The sequence below is a fragment of the Nipponia nippon genome, unplaced genomic scaffold (assembly GCF_047370975.1).
Source record: "Nipponia nippon isolate SJK-2023a ecotype South Korea unplaced genomic scaffold, ASM4737097v1 scaffold_28, whole genome shotgun sequence".
In the NCBI taxonomy this organism is placed as follows: Eukaryota; Metazoa; Chordata; class Aves; order Pelecaniformes; family Threskiornithidae; genus Nipponia; species Nipponia nippon.
In genome coordinates, this window is record NW_028262345.1 from 375804 (window position 1) to 399111 (window position 23308).

The following is a 23308-nucleotide window of genomic DNA, read 5'->3' on the forward strand; positions in this document are numbered from 1 at the left end:
TCGTGATTCAACTGGTATTTTTACTCTTTTTTTAGGCTAACGTTTTTATAAGCGGCCTTGCAGGAGTGCGCGTGAAGCTTCGTCCTCGCTCCGCGCGATTTAAATCCCCCCCGGCGAATCAGCGATGAATCCCAAGAGCGATTTTGGGGGCTCGAACATATTCTCGGTCGTGCAGCGATCTAACGGCGCGCTATTTTTGTTAAAATGAAGACTGAATGTGCGCTCAGGGGGGCAGATGGCAGGAAAAACCAAACGGCGCTGGGCAAAGGAGATCGTTACGGAGCTCCTACCAGGACAGGGGACCTCAATTCCTGATGGTCTTCCCTAATAAGGCGTACGTGTCTTTTTCCAAAGCTATAAAACACCCTCGATAACATCAGTAATTTACTTAAACTCTGTTGCAGGTAAGGTCCGGCGTCACAGGACAAAGGTGACGCAAGAAGACGTTAAGCAACTGGGGGGGGGGGGGGGGGGGGGGGAATAAAAATAGAAGTATTAGCCTAAAAACATGACCAAAAAGTTGGCCTGCCTCAAAGATGGAGAAGGCGATCTTTTGCCGAGTTGCTCATTGGATTTTTCTATTTTGCTTTCGGGCCTGGAAAGTCTCATGGCTGGTATCAGCTGTTGGACTCGGATCAAAGTTTAGCTTTCCATTAATCCTTTGAGTTATATGTGAGGCTGATAGAGAATTTTTTTTTTAGAAGACAGTTAAGATTACTCAGATACTTAATTTGCACTCCAATATTTCAAAAACACCTTGACTTTAAAACCTCGGTCTTGGCGTACATATGGTCTTGATAGAAGAACGCATGCTTTGGCATTGACTGAAGAAATGGATTTGTGAGCCGAGGGAAGAAAATTTAACGGTTTGTGTACTGCGCCTCTGCAGCACGCAGCTGAAAACCCTCCCGAGTCGATAGTCCGCTATCGACACACGTACGTGCTCTGATCGGGGAGACCTGGGATTTCCGTCCTGCCGTTGATCGGTGCCGGTCGCGGCAAGACAGACATCAGGGAAATAAATAAAAAAAAAAAAAAAATATATATATATATAAATCATCTCAGAAGCCACGCTTTCTTACCCACAAACAGGCATAACAATTAGGTTAATAATAAAAATTAACTTCAGAAAAAAAGCTGAGACAGTCCCCCCGCTGCCACACTAATGAAGTGGGTATGGTTTCTGACTCTTCGAGCCTCGGGGGAAGAAAAAGAACAGAGCATTAGCTTAATATACAGTTCTGCTGAGCTGCAATTATGCTTAAATGCCTAAATAAGGGCTTTTAGACCCCAGGGGATCTGAAGGTATCATTAGCCTAACAGTTCCATCAGAGTAACTATAGACCAAATACACACAAAAATTCTCACCCTTTGCTCTTCAAGGCCCCCCCCAAGACCTCACCCCTCTCATTCTCTCCTGGCTAGACACTACTTTGCCTCATACTCCCATTTTTTGCCCCGTATCTAGCTCAACACCTCCACCGGTTCTGTCGCACCGCCTGACCGTCGCCAGCGACAGCTCCACTCGCCTTCAACCGCGTCTCGAAGGGTCCTTCTGCAAACACCCCCCTCTCTGCCCCTTGCCGCAGGGCTGGCCCAATCCTCGGCGCGAGGCGTTTGGTTTACATTTCCAACCAAATTATTTTTTTACCAAGACTGAGATTTCACAACCAGTTTAAGCCAATTTAAAGACAAGCTGCTGCCGAGGAGGGCAGTAACACCTTCCTTCAGGACCTGGCTTGCATTCTCCTATCTGCACCAACGATCGTGCGGCCACCGAGTGAGTCAGCTCTGCTGGCAGATCCCACTGAAAACACAGCCAAAGAAAAATGAGGTTTAGTTTTCACCTGGGTGAGGGAGCAGTTTCAGCTCTGCAGTCTGGGGAGCGCTAGCCCAAAGGAATGGACATCCATGAAAGGGAACTTTGCGCTCTTAACAGCGGGAGGCCTCAGATCAGCTAATGAAGCACCACCCCAGTATCTTTAATAAACCCTGAACTGCAAGAACGCGGGCAAAAAAGAAGGAGAAAATAGACAAAAGCCAACTCCAAGTGAGACATGCCTATTTTCTCAAGGGAGCTGGGGACGCGCCGTCCTAATTATCCGAGCTACAGGTGCACATGCCACAGCAAGCTTCAGCACTGCCTCGGGGCGTGTCTTTTCCCCTCCAAAAAGTTTGCATTTTGCACGTCAAGGACGATCACCCGCGATTATCATCTCTCTATGGTTTGAAGAATCAGAATCAAGCATGATTAAAAAGAAAAAAAAAAACAAAACGGGGGGAGGGGGGGGGAGTAGAACTACAGGCTCGCTCTGGTCACCAGAAAAACCTGCCGGACTCTCGGGGAGCGCGTGTCCACGCACGCTGCCTAAAGGTCCGCTTCCAGCGGCGCGCTCACACCCGGCAGGTTTCGACGCGAGAGAAGGTTCGTGAAGAGAAGAGCAACCACGGCCGAGCTCTGTTGGAGGACAGCAAGCTCATTTCTGAGGCGATTCCAGGTGAACACCGACACCTCGTCCATCGGTAGCCTCCGGCAAGCAACAGCTCTAAAAAAACGCAGGCAAATAGGTTCTTTTAGCTGCCTTACCCCGAGTCCAACTCGGTCTGTTGCAACTTGCAGGGATCCATGCTATCCGTGATCCCTTAAAGGGAAGCACAACTATTAAATCCACACCTGCAGCCAGAATTTATAGCAACCCCATCTACTGCTGTCTGACATCATAGGCAATTAGGAGCCTGTGAACTCATGGCTGCAGGATATGGGAGGCGCGCTGGAACCGGAGAGCGAAGCCTGTGCGTTACAGCACGGTTGTTAGTCACCCTTCAGAATTCACCCTGCCCGTGGACGGCCGAAATCACACACAAACCAGAGCAACTGATCCGTTTTAACTCGGTTTCCTAAACAAAACTGCTGTCCTCCACTTGAAACCGCCGCTTCCCCTCCTTCTGCAGTAGCCCAGACGCTGTCACATGCCAGGCCAACGCACACGCCGCCGCCGAACCCCGTCTCCAGGGTAGATCGGCAGGAGAACAATGCTTATTAAAAAGCAAACCGGCTAACCAGTGACAGCTGAGGGAGAAAGCAGGAAAGAGTCCGTCCTTTCTTCCCCTGATTAAAACAAGCCTTCGAACAATTCGTCCTTCAGCCTTACAGCAAGCTAACCGGGTAATTCGGTTTTACTGCTCTCCTCCCCTCCCTTCCCCCACGCTCAACAGATCAAACCTGGTTTCAAAATTGAAGTCCGAACTCTCCGGCAAAAACACGCTTCTGCGCTTCTTAACCTAGAGGAAAGGAATCCCGATACAACTGACGATGTTCCTCTAGCAAAACAACCCCATCAGCCTCGGGCCCAGATAAAAGCTGTCTCAAGGCAACAGCTAGGCAGAAAAAAATTAAAAAAAGAAAGAGAAAAAAATCATGTCGGTCAGGCCAGGTTTGCTACAACGAACTGACCTGGCTCCCAGGCGAGGAGAGGGGTAGCAGAACACGGGGGGAAGGAGAGGGAGGCTTTGGGTTGGATCTGCTCAGCGGCGTTGCGCAACCGAGCGCTGGCCGTAGCTTCCCGCCTCCTTCCTCGTGCCAGCGGAGCCGAAGGAGAGCATCGATCCAAGGGAAGGAGGCAGCAGCGATCACGAAACCGTAGCCCGCGGGTTCGGCTTCTCCAGCAGCTGAGCTCCGCGCCGTCGGCTCACCCCTGCTCCAGGCAGGGACCCCAGAGCGGAGGGGCAGTCGGGGGCAGCGACGTCAAACAGCGGCAGCTCGTGAGTCAGAGCCCTCAATCTCCTCCCGCGAACCGGCAGCTGTTACCAGCAGAACCAGTTCAAACACGAGCACTTGACAGGAAAGCAGTTAAATTTCATCACGGGTACCAGGGAGAATTTTTCCACCAGGTTAACCTGACTGCGCCCCGCTTTCACTCGCACAGACATATCCTGCTTTGCCGAACAGGATTTCTGTTGGGATGGCCAACGGCGGACCGGACATTCCGGGAGACACCTTCCCGAAGGAAGGAGGGAGACGGCTGCTGTGGCATGGCGACGTAGGAAGAAGGTTCGAGGCTCTTCATAGCCCATCGGCTCCCCCGCAAGACTTTAATGCCGAGCTCAGCAACAGGCAGGGGCCCTGCAAAGATAACCGGCTGCCGGGATTGATTCCATCCCACGTTAGCATCCATCAGATAGCAAGAAAAACAAGATTAAGCAGCACCACGGCATTCGTCTTCATTTAAACTTGGCAAAGAAAGCGAGTGTTTCTTTTTTTGTTGGCTCCTCTGTGTGTGTTTTTTTTTTTTTTAAAGCAATCTCAGACTTAGCCAGAGAAAGGTGCCTGGACTTTTTAATATTAGGGGATTAGAAGGGACAACACTTGTACACTTGCCAGGCCCCAGATAAGTAGTCAATGCTTAGGTTAAGCAGGCTCGCATCTGCCTCCTGCAATATATACATTTCCAGAGTGAAAATAAACAGCTTCACACCTTTGGCTCAGAGAAGGCCTTCAGCTTCTTTTATGTCCTCAACCTGCAGCCGCTCCACGGGAGGAAGAAGGGTCGGAAGGGTGAAGGTTACTCGCAGTTCCCTTATTCCAACCTACGAGAATAAGGCTGGAAACTTTCGGTCTCCTGTCATACCGGGCAGGCGGATTAGGGCCTTTGCTACTGCGCGTAGGGTCTGGCGTTGCTTCGTTGTGTTTCGCTGTAACCAGTAAGAGTTGTTTCAGACAAACCCTCCGCATACGTACTTTCCACGTGCGTCGGTTACGTACGAGCGATGGCAAATGCACTAATCAGGAAAAACGCTAACTGGAAAATTAGGCCATTTTTTAAGCGCTCAGCTCAAAAGCCCATAATCTAGAAAACCGCGCCTCGATTTAATGCTGCCGCCCAATTCTCTCGAGATCCGTTCCTACGACGACTGACAGAGCTGCAGAGGCTCAGGCCCCACAACTGCAGACCAACTTCAGCATCCACCGCCTGTCATCCGCTCCTAGACTCCTCTCCGGTCGATCCCGACTCGCGCAGCCGTTTGAAAGCGCGATCTGCACCCAAAACATGCCTCGGTCTGAAGAGCTGAATTTAAAATTGTATCATCAAGTTTAAAATTTCAACATATTTGGAGAGTTTTGATAATAACATTTTTGATTACATCCGTTGCCAGCTTCCTTCTACACCCTGACAAAGATTTAAAGTATACATTCCTATTTCATTCGGCAACAAAGATTAGCGGCAGGAACAGAAAACATCTTCTGTTCCAAAAACCCCTCGGGGCTTTCCTCCTTAGCTTGCGTTTTATTAGAGGAGACTCAAACCTCCATCAAGCTGCCATACGCCGTCACTGCAAAGTATTTAGGCATCACGTATCCGAGCGCTGCCCCAAAACGCACCTTCTGAAAAGGCTCTTGAAAAACAAAGAGGTTTCCTGAAGCTATTGCAAACGTGAAATAGCTCCTCAGAAGTAACAGCCCTCAGCAAGCTCTACGAAAACCCGAGCCTACGCTCGAGCGTGCGCATCGCCGTAATTCGGAGACTTTTGTGAGCTTTCATCGCGGGGAAGGGGGGGGGGAAACAAAGGAAAACCACATGCTATTGTTTAGCTCGACTCCGCAATACATTTCATCTACATGGAGTTGGAACATTACGCAGCAAAACTCTTCAGCTACCAGAAATTACGTACAGCCAACACCAGCAAAACCCATTCTCCGCAGGGGGAGATGTCTTTTTGAAGATCTCTTTGCCCCACACGGCACAGAAATTCTCCAAAAATACAGCTGAAAGCTGTCACTAGCGCTTCCGATCCCACACCCCCAAGGGACCGGACCAGTGCAAGGATACCAGCTCTCAGGAAAACCAACGCTGATGAGTTTCACCACCTTGACCTCGAGCTGTCGAAGCTCTTGCCAGCGAGCAAGTCTACAACAGACTTGGGGGTCCTGAGGAGAGGGCAGGCCCACCCAGCCACCCATAACCATCGCATCTCGCAGCCTCCTCAAGCCTATCGACGGTATCTATCTACCCTTGATGTGCTCAAAGATGTTAAAGGGACAAGACGCAGCTGCCAAAGAGTTATTCCAGTACATCCATAGGGATGATAACAGATTTAGCTACGTGAATTCCACCCCTAAAGTTGCGCAACTCCCTTCCCAGCCTCGTATCCGACCGCCTGTGCGATAACGAGGACTGGACGCCCGTCACCGGGAGAAGATCTTCGGTGCGTGGCTCCAGAACAACCCCGACCAGCTCAGGCGGCCACAGAGCCAGCCCGGCACGACTGACGAGACACCTTCCTCGATGTCATGTTTCTCCTTCTAAGCCACCCGCTGCCATCTCCTTGTCCCCAACACGTTCGTTCCCCCCACCCCAATTTTCAAGCTCCTAAATACAACTTTTTTGCTGGACGCGGAGGACGCTGCCTTGTGTCGGAGCTCCCGGAGACCCCTGGCAGGTGCCAGCGCCAGCATCAACGCTTCTAACCAGGGTACGGAGTACGTGCAGACGGGTGATGTCATGGCCAGAGCAGACGGGTGATGTCATGGCCAGAGCACCCTCTCCAACCTGAGCCTCCCTGCCGGCTTGGCGGAGCTGCGGTTCATCTTCTCGTCCACCTGGGACCACTCTGGTACAGCCCCATCCTCACCCCTCCTTCGGTACGGGGGGCTGGTGCGTACTCAGGTTGCTGCAAGATTTCGGCAGGCAGGCGGAATGAAACGGTGAAGAAAGAAGCTTTTCAGAGGGAGAGGCGGGGAGGAGAGGCATAGGCATATTAAATAAATCATCTGTTTGGAGCGCTGGCTCCTACTTGTTCTCGGTTATATTATTCACTCAAGAGTGGATTAATCCATCACTGCAAAGGAATCTCCTGATCTCAGAGATAAAGGCAACAAGTCATGCACTGACTGTCTGTGGATCCTCCTGAAGATCGCCAGCCTTTCTCATACCCTTATTTGGGCCGAGCTATCATCTCTTAACAAACAAGAAACAACAGAAAAAGTGAAGTAAAAACTTAAAAAAAAAAAAAAAAAAACCCACCTGATTACAGTAACTTTATTCGGGGAAAAAACTAGAAAAAACCTGGAAGCAAGCAGGGGATTTCAACTCAGAAGAATCACCTTCACCTTGTTTCAGAAGGGGCCACGCTAACTGTCCTCTCTCCTTGCTGCAGTTCCACAGATGGGACTCGTCCCCACGCGGGGAATGGTCACCTGGGGGTGACCTCCTGAACTGGCACGGAAAAAAACCCCATAATTTCTTTTAAGATTCTTTAGAGCGAGGCCTTTTAGCCAGATAAACGGTTTGTTTTACTCGGCGAGGACTGGGAAAGGAAAACCCCCAGTACCATCGCCTTGCAGGAGCCGCTGCCGCTCGGACACAAAATAGGATCCCGTTCTCCAGGAGGAAGGACACCTCCAGCATCCGTCTGTCCCTCGGTGTGTTACCAGATGACGCAGAGAAATTACAGAGGGATTCAAGAACCATCTTTTCCTCACCCGAGATTACGGGGAGCAGAAAAGATCCCCACAGCTCGCCTCTGACCGCAGCCGGCAGCCCACAACACAGGGGCGTCTCACCGGCGAGGCGGCAGGCAACGCAACCAACAGCTACCTTTGCAAAGACAAAACACCCCCAAAACGCCCCAAAAACGTAAACCAGTGCTGCCCAGCCCCTTCGCAGAGCCCGTTTTTCAACGAGGGGCTGCTCGCCGCGCGAGCTTTTTTTCCCCCCCCTTGTCTAGCGTTCTTTGGTGTTTTATGGGTTCGCTGCAAGGAAAACCGAGGTCTGCGAAGTAGGAAATATTAAACTTGTCTTTGAATTAAACAAATAAGGCTCAACCGCTCGGTTCATTATCAGATACAATGGTTGAAGTCTGCGGGGAAAACTAAACAGCAAAACCCGGGGTATAAATCAAAGGCATGATCAGACAGACAGGTGAGGCCGAGGGTGCGGTTTCACCTTACAGCTAAGCCGAACGGAAAGCCGGCCGCTGCCAAAAGGGATGGTCTCCTTCCCCCAGCACGCTCCGCTCCCCCCCCCGCTGCTTTTGGCGCTGCCCCCACCTGCCAAGCTGGAAGAAAACATTCCGATACCTCGCTCTGCATTTCGGCGGATTATTATTCCCCCCCCCCCCCCCCCGCCGTTTTAGTGAGCTGAACTGGTTTAATCAGGCATTTCTAGCGAGAGGCGGGGGGCAGGAGATGGAGAGGGGAACGGCAAGGCATCCCCCCCCCCGCAAGGCAACCGGCTCTTGGCTCAGCCACAGCACCGCGCGCGCGGTTTTATGAGACAGCTAAACCAATTTAAAAGCCGGCTGCTGCCAAAAGGGGCCATTCCACTCCCCCCACCCCCCTCCGGCCCCCAGAGGCCTCCCCAGTCATCGGGGTGGAAGATTCAGCAACTCCGTAACTGCGGGGCAAGATCCAGCGGAAAGTTTTTTGGTTTTTTTGGTTTTTTTTTCTTTTTTTGAAGGGTTAGCTGGAGTGACTCCCCTGCAGCTGCTCCGCCGCTGGATTCCCACAGCAGGGAAGAGGCAGGAACGTACCTGCCACCTCCTGCTGCAGCGAGTCCTCCAACTGAGCTGTAACGTGAAACTGCGCCCAAAGAGCCGGGGAGGGGGGAAAAAGAGAAAAAAATATAATAGAGTCCCACCTGGCTAGAAGAGCTCCGAGACATCTCCTAGGTCTGGGAAATGGGAAAACAACCCACCTTGCATGATTATTTTCCCTCCTGTTGAAAGACAGGAGAGATTTGTCGCACAGAAAGAGCAAGCAGGGGCTTAATGGAAAAGACAGGTGGTCTGGATGCAGGAGTCTCAATCCCTAGCAGGGCTGAACAAGCAGTTTACCCTGAAGTGATAACTGTCACTGGAGAATCATCATCCGCACCGGAAAGGGAGAAGCGAGCTGGGGAACACTAAATGGAAAACTATGACACGCTCAGGCCTGGAAGTTGTATTGAGCCGTCTACCAAGGAAATTACTGGAAGAACACTCAACTGAAAGAAAAAAAAAAAAATTTTTTATATATATATATACACACACACAGAGGAAACTAGCTACACTAACAATTCTTGGGGAGCTGGAGACCTCTCGTTAGCTAAAGCAATAGAGCAAAGAGTGTTTTTGCTGACTTTGCCAAGGACAAACACTATCCCAGGGTGAACGCTGCGGGAAAAGGGGACACACCATAGCGGGGCTGGCACAGGGAGGCCGCCAGGAGAGCGTTAAGCGAGTAGGAAAGGGAACATGCTTGGAGAACAGCACCAGCTCCCCCATTAACAAACTAGATCAAAAAAGCAAAAAAAAAAAAAAAAGCTTATGGAGAACACAGTTTGGTCCCCATGGACCAGCTTTAAGAGTCAGGATTGCAAGACAAGCTGGACATTCCCATTTAAAGAGGAGAATTGACCAATTCTGCTCGACACGAGATTTAAAATCTTTAACAAGATTATGCTGGTCCATAAGCCAGCATTTTTGATCAGCCTCACCCCAGTTGCAGGCAGGAATGGGCTCAGAAGCTCCGCAGCCCACTGGAACACTGAGGAAAAACCAGAAAACTGACAGAAAAACCAAGTGGGAAAGCGGCGTGACTCAGCTGAAGGGAGCCAGTCAACAGATCGTAAGCAAAGCAGTAGACAAAAAAAAAAACCCTGACTCTACAGATAAAGGTCAAGTTTACGGTATCAATTAATTCATACAAATTAGATGCTGCCTAACAAAAGGCGTTCGGCAGGTTTCCGAGCTGCACGCAGCGCGCCAGTTAAGGCGATCCCATATAAAATGTGACCTGAAATACCAGATCTCCACAGGTTTGTGGGCGAAGATTTGCTCGGTCTCCGGGTTTCTGGTACCAAACCGAAGGTTACAAAGCCTGGCCGGAACCAGGTTCACCGGCAACAAAATTGGCAGCCGTCACCCACGGCCACAGCACCCACGCCAAGCAAATTCCACGAGACAAAATGCATTTTCACGTCCTTTCGCTTATATTTGTGTGACCTGCTGCTCCTCGCACCCAGCCCTGCCATCAGCTTCCCAGGGAGGCTGAAATCACAGTCGGTCCTTTACACAAAGTTGCTCCTTTACACGTTCGGTCACATCAACAACGCGAAGGGCAACACCTCAAGAAGGTGCTGCTCGACTGTACCGTGCCGTTAGCTACAGGCACGTCCGCATCAGGCACCGCTTTAGGAAACAGCTTTATTCCCAGAATGATTTAATCACCACGCGCTTCCCAGTTAGTTTTTCTGGCACCGCAGCTGAAGCTTTGCTTAGTCTTACACTTCGTGGTAGCGTCTTATCTCAAGCAGCCACCAAATTAATTTTAGCGGTCTCGGTACGACCGAGGACGTCGTTAGGCAACGCAGGTCTGCTCGGGGATACGCAGAGGAGGATTTATGAGATGACGAACACCGGTACGGCTCTGCGCTCACGCGAGCGAATCAATTGCTTTGCTTCACAATTTCCACATCTGCAGAAGCAGTCTTTAAACAAGTCAGTGTATTTTTAAGCTCTGACAGTTAAAATCCTCGAGTGACATCACCTGAAGTCGGAGCACAGCTGCCTTATTCCTCTGGCACACCCGTGAGCCAAAGTAAGCACGAGCCTGGGTTTATAGGCTTACAGCACACCTTGCGATAATGAAAGCGCTGGTGGGATTTGCCCCCATAGCAGAGCCAGGCCTCCCCTTACGTGGTTTTTCCCCCCCCCCCCACTCAGTCTTGGGGTAAGAAACACAAAGTTTAGTACCAGTGCATCCCAGCTGGGCTGCCCAGCAAGCCAGCAGAGGGAGCACGCAGGAGCCCCGGCCCAAACACCCAGCGCCCAGAAGGGCTGGGAGGCAAAGAACCAAGGCAGAGCCGGCGTCCCACCGAACCCTGCCGCTTGCCAAAGGAGGAAAAACAGCCAAAAATCGCACGAGGGACGGCAAAAAAAAAAAAAACAACCCAACAAACCCCACTCCAAGAGGCTGCCCCGCGCTTCACCTTGCACGCACGGGCAGGGCTGTTTACAAGCACTCGGGGCAGCTTAAGGGTGTAAATCGCATTAATCCACGTAACAAAGCTACCGCGCTCATCCTTGCCTGAATTACTAATCCCTCGCCACTGGAGCTGCTCCCATCTTGCTTCCTACCCCTCCGAGGAGGGAAAAAAAATACCTTTTAACGTGAAGCGGACAGGTAAAGGAGTGGATCCCGTCTCGGTATTTCGATCTGTGAGTCCAGCTTTAAATAACCGAATAGTTTCAAGCAACAGTCATGGGTTTCTAAGGCTGCTTCACAAACCCGCGGATTTTTCTGGGATGTAGACCGAGCCAGTTGGAGGCTTCCCTCTTGTTTTGAAGAAGGAATTACATTAAAAAAAAAAAAGAAGTTTATTACTTTTTAACGGAGCAGCGCTCTCTTATCAAGCCCGCCCCACAAGCCGGGCTCGTAACTGCTTTAAAAAAGCAGGGGTTTGGTTTCGACGCACTTGAATCACACGAGCGGCGCTCGCCGCCTATTTCAGATCGGTGGAACAAAAGCACGCCGGTTGTAATTAGGGCATATAATATCAAGTTTAACAGAAAAGCGTTAAGAAAGCATGCCGGGAAGCGTCCACCGCTACTCGAGCCGAGAAAATTTTTGGAATATAGCGACCTGAAGGAGTGGGCCGTTGCCCTCAGCAACCGCTGTTACAAAAGCACTTTTTCCTCCTTAAAAGAAGTTACCGGCGGGCAGTACATCACATAAATCGCAACTGTCAAAACAGCAGAGTTGTGGGAGACGAGGGGAAAAAAAAAAAAAGGCAAAAACCGGCTCGGCGCAGCTCGGCTTTAAGCACCAGCACAACAGGATTTGCTGGGCCACGAAGGACAAAACCCAATTTTTATAAAAACCAAGTTTACGCGCCGCCGGTAACCTCAGGGACCGGTGGCTGCGGAGTGACAGCCCCAGCGTTTGGGTGAGTAAATTGTATTTCTGGTGCATGTGTGAGAGAGACAACTCACTGAGTAAACACCCCTTCAGAGCTGACAGTTTTACAGCCGCAGGCTCGGCGCGGCTACTCCTTCTCAGAAACCTCCTCGCACACAGGCGCAGCAAATCATGTGGGGAAAGCCGTAAAAAAAAGGAAAAAAAAAGAGCTACATAAAGCCATCACATTTACCCATTCGCCAGTCCTTTAAAAAGTTACGAGGCAGGGGCAAAATAAATATCGCCTGTTTTCTGCCTAACAGTTGAAAGTTGTGTGTTACGCCTGAAAAACATTTCCCTTTTGCTTTAAAAACATCAATATTGAAAACATGCAATAGTCGACTGGAAAGTTCTTTCATTAGAAGTCAGCAACTGTATAATTAATATTTTCTTTCCCCCCTCTGGCGAAGGCACAGACAAAGCAAGCAAAATTCAAATTCAAGAATGAGAGAGCTCGAAGCATGGAAGCACCTTAAAGCAAATAATAACAATAATGGTGATAATAATAATAAATCAGTTTGGATGTCACGATGCTTTGCAGCGGGAGTCCTCAGGCATCGCACACCGCCTCTCGCTTTAGGGGCTGACTTTCCACCGCTCCAATCGCGGAGAAAGCGACCTTACGGATTAAAAACTATTAATTATCCATTTTAAAGGCGGTTAAGAGGCTAGACCCGACCCCAAGCCCGTCCCCCGCCGCATCGCCTCCAAACCGAGCAGCGTTTTAATGACACATAGAGGCAGAGCAACTTTCCCTGTGAAATAAGACCGTAAATCAGCAGCAGACTGGAGGCAGAGCAGTGAAACTGCGCTCTGAACATCATTATTGTTAGTATTATCAGTAGTAGTATTTTTTTGTTCGACTCACCAAAGCGCTCTCTACATCGGCTCAGTTTTAGGCTTTTCTCCCGCTCGGTCTCACAGACCGAAGGGACAAAACAAACAAATAAAATCAATAAATCGCCGGGCGGTTTGAATAAAGGCGGTTTTGCAGGCAAGCCCCTGGACTCGGGGGGGGGGGGGGGGTGTGCAGGCTTCCCGCCCAAAGCCTCCCCTCACCTCCCAGCCCGGGCGCGGCGGGGCAGGGACCCCTCAGGTGCGGGCTGCGGAGCGGGGATCGCCTCAGCGCCGTCCCCCGCGTTCCGCCCTTACCCGCGGGCAGGAGCCGGCTGCGGGGCGGGCAGGGGCCGCCGGGGCTGACAGGAGCCGGTTGCGGGGCGGGCAGGGGCCGCCGGGGCTGACAGGAGCCGGCTGCGGGGCGGGCAGGGGCCGCCGGGGCTGACAGGAGCCGCCGCCACCTGCGGCCGCCCCCCCGCCGCAGCGGCCGCCCGCCCGTCCCCTCACAAGGGCGGCGCGGCGGGAAGCGGGCGCCTTACCCACCTCCGGGCGGCAGCCGCCTCGCCCCCTCCCTGGTCCCGGTCCCGGTCCCGCTCCCGCTGCCGGTCCCGCTCGGCGGCGGCTCCCCAGGACATCCCAGGCTGGGGCGGGCGACCCGGCGGACGGGAGCCTCCATCCAACGCCGCCCGGCCGCGCCGCTTATCTCCGCCCGCCGCCCGGCCCCGCTCCCACCGGCGCCCCGTGTCCGAGGAGGAGGAGGCGGAGGCGGCGGCTCCTCTCCGCCTCTCCCCTCGCCGCTCCGCCCCGCGGAGCGTACCAAGGGCCGGGAGGGGAGGGCCGGGCGCGGAACGGGGGCCGCCGCTGCCGGGGCCTCTCGGAGGGCGCCTGCGGCCAGCGGGCACCGGGCACCGGGCGCCCTTGCAGCCATTCACCCTTGCGACCGTGCAACCGCGCGCCCTTGCAACCACGCGCCCTTGCGACCGTGCAAACATGCACCCTTGCAGCCATTCACCCTTGCGACCGTGCAACCGTGCACCTTTGTAACCGTGCAGCCGTGGGCCCTTGCAGCCATTCACCCTTGCGACCGTGCAACCGCGCGCCCTTGCAACCATGCGCCCTTGTGACCGTGCAGCCATGCGCCCTTGCAGCCATTCACCCGTGCAACCGGGCGTCCTTGCAACCATGCACCCTTGTGACCGTGCAGCCATGCGCCCTTGCAGCCATTCACCCGTGCGACCGTGCAACCATGCAAACATGCACCCTTGCAACCATTATTCACCCTTGCAACCGTGCAACCGTGCACCTTTGTAACCGTGCAGCCGTGGGCCCTTGCAGCCATTCACCCTTGCGACCGTGCAACCGCGCGCCCTTGCAACCATGCGCCCTTGTGACCGTGCAGCCATGCGCCCTTGCAGCCATTCACCCGTGCAACCGGGCGTCCTTGCAACCATGCACCCTTGTGACCGTGCAGCCATGCGCCCTTGCAGCCATTCACCCGTGCGACCGTGCAACCATGCAAACATGCACCCTTGCAACCATTATTCACCCTTGCAACCGTGCAACCGTGCACCTTTGTAACCGTGCAGCCGTGGGCCCTTGCAGCCATTCACCCTTGCGACCGTGCAACCGCGCGCCCTTGCAACCATGCGCCCTTGTGACCGTGCAGCCATGCGCCCTTGCAGCCATTCACCCGTGCAACCGGGCGTCCTTGCAACCATGCACCCTTGTGACCGTGCAGCCATGCGCCCTTGCAGCCATTCACCCGTGCGACCGTGCAACCATGCAAACATGCACCCTTGCAACCATTATTCACCCTTGCAACCGTGCAACCGTGCACCTTTGTAACCGTGCAGCCGTGGGCCCTTGCAGCCATTCACCCTTGCAACCATGCAACCGGGCGCCCTTGCAACCATGCACCCTTGTGACCGTGCAGCCATGCACCCTTGCAGCCATTCACCCTTGCAATCATGCAACCGTGCACCCGTGCAACCGGGCGCCCTTGCAACCATGCAACCAGGCGCCCTTGCAGCCATTCACCCTTGCAATCGTGCAACCGTGTAACCGGGCACCCTTGCAGCCATTCACCCTTGCAACCATGCAACCATGCGCCCTTGCAACCGGGCAACCATGCGCCCTTGTAGCCACGCAACCGTGCGCTCTTGCAGCCATTCACCCTTGCAGCCATTCACCCTGGCAGCCATTCACCCTTGCAACCATGCACCCTTGCAGGCGTGCATCTGTGCAACCACGCGCCCTTGTAACCATGCAACCGTGCACCCTTGTAACCACGCAACCGTGTGCTCTTGCAGCCATTCACCCTTGAAACCATTCACCTTTGCACCCGTGCAACCGTGCACCCTTGTAACCATGCGCTCTTGCAACCATTCACCCTTGCAACCGTGCACTGCGCACAGGATGGTCTGCTTGCTTGCAGCACGCTCCCGAGGGCCGTGCATCGTGCAAGCCTCCCTTCGTGCACCCGTGCAAAGGTCACTTGCCATGCCCAGGCTGCTCGTTTGGAAGCCGGAGGGCTTGCGGTTGTAAACCCTTGCAGTGAGGGGTTCCCGGCCCTCTTGCAACCCGACGACGAGCCGCGGTTGCAAGCGGAGCTCCGGCCCTCACGCAGCCGGTTGCACGTCGCAGGAGCGAGGGAGCGGGAAAGCAGCTCCGGATTTTTCCAGAGGGCTGGAAACGCTCCTGCACGCTGCACGCAGGCTCCGCGCGTGATCTTCCGCCCGATAACGCCACCGAGAAACCCCTGCTCGGGCGAGACGGGGCTGAAAAACCAGCAAAAAGTGGGTTTATCGAGGCTTGGATGGCGTCCAGCTGCAAACCGCAGCCAGATCACGTTAAGCGTCGGGGAAGCTCCCGTCATTTGCAGCGTAATTTAATATTAACAGCTTGCTAAATTGCCCGGCAAATCTGCGGGATTAAAAACGTCGAATCGGCGCGTTACGGCCTCGTCCTGCGCCCAAACCCTCGCCGCTTTTCCCAGCCCTTTCCGAAAGGCCCAAAACACACCCAAAATGCCTCTGTTTTCCCCCAAATTGTTAAATTTGCTAAATTTTGGTCGCGTCTGCACGCGGTGGCTGGGGGCCGAGCTGGAAAGGGATTTATCCCAAGGAGGGTTTCGCGTGGAAAGGCTTCAGCAGCATGTGGAGCCGCCCGGAAAGAAACACGGCTCCGATATTTAAAAATAAAAGAGAAATAGGCTTTTTTTTTTTAAAAAAAAACCCCACTCTTGGAACAAAGTTTCTTGGGTTTCGGGCAAACCTGCGACACCAACGGGCTGCGCTACCCTGTGTTTACCGGCCCTAATTTTATCCCTCAGGAGGTTTCCTGCAGGACGTCATTATTTCCACAAGTGTAAAAGGGGGGTGGGGGAAAAAAAAAAAAAAAGAAAACGAAGTCTAGAAAAGCCCCGGGTGGATTAAAAATCCCTTTTTTTTTTAAAAGAAAATGCCCCCCAAACCAACCCAAAAGCCGGGTTGGCCCAGGCGGCGAGTTAAATCGCTTGATTTGTGGCGGCCACCGGAGAAGCCGAGGCCTTGAGGAGCGCTCGCAGTGCAGGAGCGAGATGGCCAAGCTTGGGTTTTTTTGAGGTAAAAAGAATCAAAATCGAGATTATAACGCTGCTCCTTCGCAAATGGGGATGCTGCCAAATCCCGTTCCCTCCCCGGACAATTTTTTTTTCCCCTCCTCGGGCGCTATTTGCATGAAAATACCCTCTTTGGGGGGGGAATTGCTGCTTAATTAGAGAACAGCAATCACTTTAATTAGCATGTCTCCATGCTCCCTGCTATTTTGCATGGATTCAAATGAGATGCTCATTAGGGAGCAGGCGCCCGGACAAGCTACGCCCTTTAGCCGCGCGCTAACCCGATTAACCTCGGCAAAGCAAAACCGCGCCGGGGTTTTGGCCAGCGCCGGGTTTCGGGCCGGATCGCAGGGATCTCGGCTGCTCCGAGCGGGAAGGTGCAGAACCGCTCGCTTCAGCCCGCCGGCTTCGGCGCGCTGCCACGGGCTCGCCGGCAGGCCTTGGCTTGCCGGGCTCCGCCGAGCCGTCGCTTCTGCCTTCTCCTGGGTTTCGCCTTTGCGATGGCGGGTTTTGCTCCTTGCGAGGTTTCCTTCTTTGCAAGGTTTTTCCTCCTCACAAGGTTTCCTTCCTTGCAAGGTTTTTCCTCTTTGCAGGTTTCCTTCCTTGCAGGGTTTTCCTCCTTGCAGGGTTTCCTTCCTTGCAAGTTTTTTCTTCCTTGCAAGGTTGTCCTCTTTGCAAGGTTGTCCTCTTTGCAAGGTTTTCCTCCTCGCAAGGTTTCCTTCCTTGCAGGGTTTCCTTCCTTGCAAGGTTTTTCCTCCTTGCAAGGTTTTTCCTCCTTGCAAGCTTTTCTTCCTTGCAAGCTTTTCTTCCTTGCAGGGTTTTCTTCCTCGCAAGGTTTCCTTCCTTGCAGGGTTTTCCTCTTCACAAGGTTTCTCCTCGCAAGGTTTTCCTGCTTGCAAAGCTTTCCTCCTAGCAAGGTTTCCTTCCTTGCAAGATTTTCCTCCTTGCAAGGTTTTCCTCCTCGCAAGGTTTTCCTCCTCGCAAGTTTTCCTTCCCTGCAAGGTTTTCTTCCTTGCAAGGTTTTTCTCCTTGCAGGGTTTCCTTCCTTGCAAGGTTTTTCCTCCTTGCAAGCATTCCTCCTTGCAAAGTTTTCCTCCTTGCAAGGTTTCCTTCCTTGCAGGGTTTTCTTCCTTGCAAGGTTTTTCCTCCTTGCAAGGTTTTCCTCCTTTTCCTTTCTCGCTCGCTGCTGGGATTTGGGAGCAGAAATGGGGGGGGGAGACACCCCCAAAAAGCCACCCTCCCTCCTTGGGGACCCTCAAACCCTCCCCGTGCCCCTGCCCCAAACGCCGCGGGGCCGGTGCATCCCTGGGGACCGTCGAAGACGGACGTGCAGCGAACGGGGCCGCCGTCCATGGGGCAGGAGCGCCGGGATTCGCGCGTCTCCTTTGTTTTTCCACCCGGGATTCATCTCCGTGCCGGCGTGGTCGCAGCCAGGGTGATTTTGATTTTTTTTGTTTTTTATTTCTCCTGCTCCGTAATCCCATCGTCTTGTCACGGTTCCCCGGGAAGCGAGGCTGCTCCGAACAAAGCCCCCGGAGCATCCCGGGCTCCCGGAGGGGGTTTTGCAGCTGCGCCTCGGAGCGTGACCGATCGGGAATGAGCCTTCGCAGCGCGTCTAATGCCGTTTGGACAGGGAGCCTTTCATCCGCTCGTGGGAGCGAGGCCCCGGCATTGAGCCGGCAGCTCCCGGCGCTCCGGCCCTCGGCGCTCCCGACCCCGCGGGAGCCGTCGGGCACCGCCGCAGCGGTTTTGGGGGTGAACGAGGTGGGGACCCCGGTCCTCTCCTCCCCACGCTGCAGGGTTGGGGAGGGGGACGGCTGTGGGTGCGTAGCTCAGGGTTGGGGTGGGGGGGGTCGAGGGTGGGAGATGCTCCCCATCGGCATGGACTGGTCACCGTCACCCCATGCTGGGCTCCAGCGGGTTCCTCGTCCCGGTCCCCATCGCCCACGTCCCCACCAGGTACCTCGTCCCGGTCCCCTTTGCTCTGCCCCCAGCAGGTTCCTCATCCTCGTCCCCATCATCCTGTCCCCAGCAGGCACCTCTTCCCAGTTCCCACCTCCCCATCCCCAGCAGGTACCTCATCCCAGTTACCCTTGTCCTGTCCCCAGCAGGTACCTCATCCAGGTCCCACCACCCCATCCCAGTCCCCATCAGGTCCCTCGTCCCAGTCCCCATATCCTCATCCAGGTCCCACCACCCCATCCCAGTCCCCATCAGGTCCCTCGTCCCAGTCCCCATCACCTCATCCAGGTCCCACCACCCCATCCCAGTCCCCATCAGGTCCCTCGTCCCAGTCCCCATCACCTTGGCCTGGGAAGAGAAGATGAAAGTGAAGATGAAGAGGTGAGAAGAGGCAAGGTAAGAAGATGATGATGAGAAGAGAGAAGACGAAGAGAGAGGAGACAAGATGAGACAACGGAAGGAGAGGAAAAGAGGAGGAGGACAAGGAGAGGAAGAGGAGAAGAAGAAGAAGAAGGAGGAGGAGGAGGAGGCAGACAAGGAGAAGGAGAAGGAGAACAAGGACAAAACGAGGAGGAGAAGGAGAAGGAGAGGAGGAAGAGAAGGAGAAGGAGAAGAAAAGACGAGGAGGAGGAGGAGAAGGAGAGGAAGAGGAGAAGAAGGAGAAGGAGAAGGAGGAGAGGAGGAGGAGGAGGAGGAGGAGGAGGAGGAGGAGGAGGAGAAGGAGAAGGAGAAGGAGAAGGAGAAGGAGAAGGAGAAGGAGAAGGAGAAGGAGAAGGAGAAGGAGAAGGAGAAGGAGAAGGAGAAGGAGAAGGAGAAGGAGAAGGAGAAGGAGAAGGAGAGGAAAAGATGAGGAGGAGGAGGAGGAGGTGGAGAAGGGGAAGGGGAAGAGAAGAAGGAGAAGGAGGAGAAGAAGGAGGAGGACAGGAGGAGGAGAAGGCGAGGAGGAGAAGTAGAGGGAGGAGGAGGAGGAGGAGGAGGAGGAGAGGAGGAGCAGAGCTGTTGGCTGCAGAGAAGACCTGTCTCCCCGTGAGCTTTGCCAACCCATCACTTCAGGGGCTGGACAGGTTTTTTTTTTTTTTTTGGTGGTTTATTTTTCCCCCAGCGAAAAGTGGCTTTTTGACCCAAACACACGTTTTCATAGAGAAGGTTTATTTTGGCTGAAAGCCTTTTTTTTTTTTTCTTATTCAAAAGCAAAATGGCAAAGCTGGTGGGAAGGGTCACTTCTGTAAAACTTTTTTTTTCTTTACAAAAAATTAAAAAAAGTCATCTATTTTGCCTTTTTTTTTTTTTAAATCAGAAATACCTCTGTGGGAGGCTTTGGGAGTGAATCATTCCCAAAATCCCCCGGCCTGCGCCGTGCCTGGTCTTGCCTGGCTTTATCATCTCTCCCTGCAGCAAACGCCCAGCGACGACAAAAAAAAAAAAAATTAGAATTATTAGAAAATACTCTTTTTTCTTTAATTTTTTTTTTTTCACAGTAGACTAGAGGACATTTTTGCCCCATTTTCCTGTATTTTGGTCATTTCACCCCGTGGAGCTGCTCTGGTGCCGGGTCCAAAGATTGCCCCGATCTTTAGGACGGAGCAAAGAACGGCGCCGTGCCGTTTGGGTTTCTCAGGGCATTGGGGTTACCTCCAAGAGGAGCCTGGACCTTCTGGGGGTGGGACAGACCTCACTGCACCCCCTTGGTAGGTTCTGGGGGTGATAAGAGGTCTTCATGGTCCCTAGGACCTCCTCAGCATCCTTCTGCCCCAAGCCAGACCTGAGCTGAGCCTCACTGTCGGTTGTCTCCAACCATGTCTTCTGGATGGACCTCAGGCTGATGGTGCAGGTAGCTTGTCCTCAACCTTATCTCCTGGTTGGACCTCAGACCTATGCCATGTTTAGTTCATCTCCAACCCCATCTCCAGCCCAGTGTCTTGGTTAGACCTCAAACCAACGTTGTAGGTTGCTTGTCTCCATCCCTATCTTCCTGATGGATCCTAGATCAATGCTCCAGGTATCTTGTCTCCATCCCTGTCTCCCCAGTTGCCTTCAGTCTGATGTTGTAGGTACCTTCTCCCCATCCCTACCCTCCTGAAGGACCTCAGACTGGTGGCGTAGGTATCTTGTCTCCATCCCTACCTCCCTGAAGGACCTCAGATTGCTGCTGCAGGTACCTCCTCTCCATTCCTATCTCCTGAAGGACCTCAGACTGGTGGTGTAGGTATCTTGTCTCCATCCCTGTCTCCTGAAGGACCTCAGATTGATGCTGCAGGTACCTTGTCTCCATCCCTGTCTCCTGAAGGACCTCAGATTGATGCTGCAGGTACCTTCTCCCCATCCCTACCCTCCTGAAGGACCTCAGACTGGTGGTGTAGGTATCTTGTCTCCATCCCTACCTCCCTGAAGGACCTCAGATTGCTGCTGCAGGTACCTCCTCTCCATTCCTATCTCCTGAAGGACCTCAGACTGGTGGTGTAGGTATCTTGTCTCCATCCCTGTCTCCTGAAGGACCTCAGATTGATCCTGCAGGTACCTTCTCTCCATTCCTATTTCCTGAAGGATCTCAGACCGCTGCTGCAGCCCATCTCCACCTTCTCTGAGCTCCCCAAACCCAACCCACCACCTCACCTTGCCCCCAGCTCCCATCCCCGACCCCGGCTGGACCCGGCTTGTGGTGGACACCCCTCAAGGAGCCAAGCCCGTGGCGGAGGGAGAACCGGAGACAGGCGGAGGGGATGGAGCGCCTTCAAAATTGACACCATATGGCCGTTCCTTATCCCCGGGCCCAGTAAATAGGTCTTTCATGCTGGGCCGGTTGCCATAGGAGCAAACACGCAGGAAATATCCCAGATAACTCGAATAGTGGCAAAAACATATGTTTTGGATAAAACCCGGCAGAAAATCGCCCCGTTTAACCCCTCCAAGGCGTTTTCCCGGCCCGGTTTTAACCCCTTTCCCCCCCCTCATCTAGGCATGCACAGGGTGGGGAAACCGAGGCACGCCGGCTCTCCGTCCCGTCTCCCGGCGGTGGGAAATCTGATGGGTGTCCTGCAACGAAGCGCAACTGCTGGCGGGTTCCCGGCATCATCTCGCCTCCTCCTCCTCCTCCTCCTCCCCGGAGCCCCTTATCAAGACGGCTGGCTGGCTGCAAGGCCATGCGCTCGCTCCGCAAGCATTTCGCTTTGATTTGCCAAGGAATTTGCTTTGCTTTTGCTTTTTTTTTTTTTTTTTTTGGCCTTCCCCCCCCCCCCCCCCTTTTTTTTTTTCCCTTTCTTTTTCCAGCCTCGGCGGAACCTTGCCTTATCGCATCTGGCGAGCAGCGGGCCCCCAGCGCTCCCCCTGGCCGCTCTCCAAGCCCCGAATGCAAAGCCGCCAGCCAGGCTGCTGCGGTGCGGCCAGGTTTCCCAGCGCCACGGCGTCCCGCAAGGCCGAGCCCCGAGCGAACCGACGGGCCCTTGTGCTGCGCTTGCTCTCAGGGAAGGGGAAACTGAGGCACGGAAAGCCTGAAAAGCTGCTGCGGGTGTTCCCGGCTCCTGCAAAGTGGCTTCGTGCATCCCTGTGTGCTGCAAGCATCCTCATGTGCTGCAAGCATCCCTGTGTGCCACAAATATCCTCAGGAACTGCAGATATCCCTGCGTGCTGGAAACATTCCCGTGCGCTGCAAGCATCCCTGCATGCTGCTGCAAACATCCTTGCATGTTGCAAACATCCCCGCGTACTGCAAACACCCTTGCATGCTGCTGCAAACATCCTTGCACGCTGCTGCAAACATCCTTGCACGTTGCAAACATCCCCGCGCACTGCAAACACCCTTGCATGCTGCTGCAAACATCCTTGCATGCGCCAAATATCCCTGCACATTGCAAACATCCCTGTGCTGTGAGCGTTCCTGCATGCTGCAAGCACCCCTGCACTCTGCAAGCATCCTCATGTGCTGCAAGCATCCCTGTGTGCCACAAATATCTCCACGCACTGCAAATATTCCTGCATGCTGCAAACCTTCCCATGTGCTGCAAGCATCCCTGCATGCTGCTGCAAACAACCTTGTGTGCTGCAAACATCCCCATGCACCGCAAGCATCCCTGCATGCTGCTGCAAACACCCTTGCATGCTGCAAACATCCCTGAGCTGTGAGCATCCCTGCATGCTGCGAGCATCCCTGCATGCTGCAAGCATCCCTGCACGCTGCAAGCATCCTTGCACACTGCAAGCATCCTTGCATGCTGCAAACATCCCTGCACACTGCAAACATCCCTGAGCTGTGAGCATCCCTGCATGCTGCAAACATCCCTGCACGCTGCAAACATCCCTGCACATTGCAAACATCCCTGAGGTGCGAGCATCCCTGCATGCTGCAAACACCCTTGCATGCTGCAAGCATCCCTGCACGCTGCAAACACCCTTGCATGCTGCAAGCGTCCCTGCACATTGCAAACATCCCTGAGGTGCGAGCATCCCTGCATGCTGCAAGCATCCCTGCATGCTGCAAGCATCCCTGCACGCTGCAAACACCCTTGCATGCTGCAAGCGTCCCTGCACGTTGCAAACATCCCCGTGTTGCGAGCATTGCTGCATCCTGCAACCACCCTCATGCATTGCAAACATCCTTGCACGCTGCAAGCACCCCTGCCTCTGCGACAGCTCCTAATGCCCGTTGCCAGGAGAAGACCTGGGTCACAGCGTCCACCCCAAACCCTGCACCCCTGCGTCGGGGCACCTTTGGGTGCTGGGCTGGGGGAAATTTTGGGGAGCGCTCTGCTCAGGAGCAGGACTTTTGCAGAGGAAGGATTGCACCTACAGAGCGCGGAAAGGACCAAACCGAAGGGATCAGGGAGCAAAAGCGAGGCTGAAGCAGCGAAGGTGCCGCCGGGCTGCGGCACCGGGCGATAACCGGCGGCGCTGGTCCGGCTGACCTGGCATTTCTCCCGCTGCCGTCGTGTAAATACTGCTGACGGGAGGAATGTGCAAGCGCGGAGCAGCAATCCCCTTCC

General features: G+C 53.9%; 1 protein-coding gene across 4 annotated transcripts in view; it reads right to left on the minus strand.

The window, feature by feature from the left end:
* CDON (cell adhesion associated, oncogene regulated) overlaps positions 1–13510 on the minus strand; it is a 54977-nt gene extending 41467 nt beyond the window's left edge. The window contains exon 1 of one of the 4 annotated variants that reach the window (XM_087763454.1): positions 13316–13510. The gene's annotated coding sequence lies outside the window, so the exon portion shown is untranslated. Of the gene's footprint in view, positions 1–3454; positions 4049–12803; positions 12892–13311 lie in introns of those variants that run through there. The other 3 variants (XM_087763455.1, XM_087763457.1, XM_087763456.1) reach the window with 3 other exon arrangements.
* Between the last annotated feature and the right edge of the window lie 9798 nt (positions 13511–23308).